The sequence below is a fragment of the Mirounga leonina genome, unplaced genomic scaffold, assembly GCF_011800145.1.
Source record: "Mirounga leonina isolate KUSES-001 unplaced genomic scaffold, KU_Mleo_1.0 Mir_174, whole genome shotgun sequence".
NCBI classification, from domain to species: Eukaryota; Metazoa; Chordata; class Mammalia; order Carnivora; family Phocidae; genus Mirounga; species Mirounga leonina.
Window position 1 is genome coordinate 20,207,041 of NW_023270451.1, and position 3,423 is coordinate 20,210,463.

The following is a 3,423-nucleotide window of genomic DNA, read 5'->3' on the forward strand; positions in this document are numbered from 1 at the left end:
TCAACCTGATTTCCTCATGTGTTAAATGACACTACAATGCTTTCACTTACAGGGTTGTTGTAAGGACTAAATGCAAAACTCTTCCTCTCACGCAACGCCCGGTGCTGAAGGACTGGCACCAGGGGCAGAAGTGGCTCATGTGGTGCCATCCAGCCTCCCTGGCTTCCTCACCACCCAACCCCAATCTGGTTAAAGAGGACAATGGGCCCAACCAAAAAAACTACAGATGGAGGTGGCCGTGGGATCCTGGTAGGGTCAATGACGAGCAAGTGGAAATTCCTGGGTGTGGTTTCTAGGAAAGCCTCTGAAAAGAAGTCAGACTTGGCTTACTCTCAGGCCTCTGTCTATGAATAGCACCTCTTGGAGCTGTCGAGGCAGCAGACCAGGTTTAGCCTTTCTTTGCCTTTGCCTTTGCCTTTCCCCGCCTGGAAGGCTAGGGCTCCAAAAGGCATCTTTCCAGCCACAAGATGGGAAGTGAGGGCCACAAGGAGACAGCAGTGGGGTTCAAAGCTCACAGTCCCCCTGTAAGTTGTCCAGGCCCTAAGAGGGTCTAAGGATGACAGAGTGGTCACTCGGGACCGGTCGCATTTGCCTTGAACTGCATAGTTCATGAAAGAAAAAAGACGTTCATCAAAGCCACAGATTTTTAGGTTTCTATTGCTCACAGCTGAATGTATCTCCCATACAGCATTAATATCTAGGGGGCATTGAATTAATATGCTTTAGAACTAAAGCCAGTATAATGGGGCGCCTGGGTGGCTCAGTTGGTTAAGCAACTGCCTTCGGCTCAGGTCATGATCCTGGAGTCCCGGGATCGAGTCCCGCGTCGGGCTCCCTGCTCGGCGGGGAGTCTGCTTCTCCCTCTGACCCTCCCCCCTCTCATGTACTCTCTCTCTCTCAAATAAATAAATAAATCTTTAAAAAAAAAAAAACTAAAGCCAGTATCATAGCATCCCCTTGTAGGGAGGTGAGGACATTCTACAGTCGGTGGGTAGTTCATATTTCCCCAGGGAACCACACATTATTTACCATAATATATTTATTATGAATTTCTGAATACCCTGGACAACTAAGGGACCACCTACTACAGCAGCCCTACATCATGTTTCATGGTAAAGCGTAACTGGGAAAAACTAAAGGCAAAGTTAAAGCTTCTAACAATCCACTCTGGGAAAGCATTTTGAGAGAACACTTGCTTTTCTCTTCCAAAAAGGTAATTTTATGCTCACCTCTGCGGACCGATGAATCTGAGAATGGATTGGCTAAATTACTGCTGTCATTTGGGGTGGTCTCATCGGACATTTGTACCACATAGCTATCCACTCGCTCTTTCGTCTTTGAATGTGGATTCCCGCGAGTTTTTTGTGGCTCAGAAGGTGAAGTTGTGTAGGACTGACCGGACTTGATCTGGACGTTACTATCTGCTGCCTTCCGAACCAGATGCTGATGATCTCCAGAACTAAGGTCTATTGGTTCACTGACCTCCAAGTCCATTTTCCTGGAGGAGGAGAATTGTTATTCAAGTCCTTGTGCTCATACCACTACAATTTTAGCATCCTTATAACATTCAAATGAGTTTTCTATTTTTTATTTTTTTTAATTAAAAAAATTTTTTTAAGTTTTTTAGTAGGCTCTACGCCCAACATGGGGCTGGAACTCACAACCCCTAGATCAGGAGTCACATGCTATACCCGCTGAGCCAGCCAGGCACCCCTCAAACGATGTTTTCTTAATTTAACTCCCTTAGCTCAGGACTTACCAAGCCAGTACTTAACAAATAGTTATTGGGTGAGTGATGAACCAATACTTTTAAGAAGAGGCCTAGAGAGTAAAGTAACTTGCATTTTATAATGAAATGAATATGTTTATAAATTCATCTGCAAGGAGTTCATAAGCTCCCTCTTATGTGCCCGATGTGGAGCTCCCCTCATCACCTCTGCCCTCAAAGTGCTTATATTTTGGAGGAGAAGATAATCAAACAAGCAATAATATGAAAGCCAAATTAAGCAGGGTCAGGAACGATGGAAGATGATAATGAGAGCCCCTCATAACGTCTGGAGGAACATGCAGGAAGTAGAAGAGGTTGTCACAAGCTTCCAGAGAAAAGGAAGTTTCAGCCAAGGCTGAAAGATGAGTAGGAGGAAGAGGTGGGGAAAGGTTTTCCAAGGCAGGGGAGTCAGCCTGGACCAGAATGGGAAGAAGCAGAGAGGGCAGGTTCTGGAGCAGAATGAGGTTAGACAGAGGGCCAGTTAGGGCAGGTCAGTGAGGGACCGGCAAGCAAATTCATCCTGAAGGCCATGACCACGGTAGGCAGAATGAATGGCCCCCCAAAGATGTCCACACCCTAATCTCTGCGACTTGTGAATGCCCCTCACATGGCAAAGGGAACATTGCCGATGTGATGAAGCTAAGGACTCTGAAGTGGGAATAGGATCCTGGATTCTCTGGGTGGGCCCAACTGAATCATAAGCATCCTTATGATCATACTTATAAGAGGGAGACAGGAAGACCAGAGTCACGGAAGGAGAGATGACAATAGGAGCAGAGGTCCCAGTGACAGAGTTGCTGTCTCTGATGACGGAGGAAGGGGCCATGAGCCGAGGAATGCAGGAGGCCTCTGCAAGTTGGAAAAGGCAAGGATATGTATTCTCCCCTAGCACCTCCAAATCCTAGTGCTGGCACTTGGATTTTAGGCCAGGGAGACCGATTTGGGACTTCTGACCTGCAGAACTGTAAGAGAATAGATTTGCTTTAAGTCATTATGTCTGTAGTAATTTGTTACAGCCATAGGTAACTGATACAATGTGGAATTACTGAAGGTACTCCAGTAGGGGACCAGGGGATCTAACTAGAAAGACTGCACTAGGGCGCCTGTGCGGCTCAGGTGGTTAAGCGTCTGCCTTCGGCTCAGGTCATGATCCCGGGGTCCTGGGATCGAGCCCTGCATCGGGCTCCCTGCTCGGCGGGGGGCCTGCTTCTCCCTCTGCCTGCCCCCCTGCTTGTGCTCTCTCCTTCCCTCTCTCTCTGTCTCTCATGAAGAAATAAATAAAACCTTAAAAAAAAAAAAAAAAAAAAAAAGACTGCACTAGGCGCAGTATGGAGAAAGGGCCAGAATAAGCAAAAGCGGAAGCAAAGAGACCAGAAATCCGGGTAAGAGTCTACGGTGGCTCTGGCACAGTGCTTTGGAGCAGAGCCCAGTTCTTAGAAAACCAGTACGAAATGAACCAAAAATGGCAAAGAAAAGCCCCCCGTTAGCTTCACGGGGACATGAAGACTCAGACAAGCCCCTGTTGCTGACCTGCTTCCCCACAGAAGATTGCTGAGAGGACCAGGGCTTGGTCAAACCATACCCCACTCGGGAATGGCATAAAAAGAAGGTCTGAACAGAACACCATGCTCTTGGAGAGGCAGACTCCATTTTAC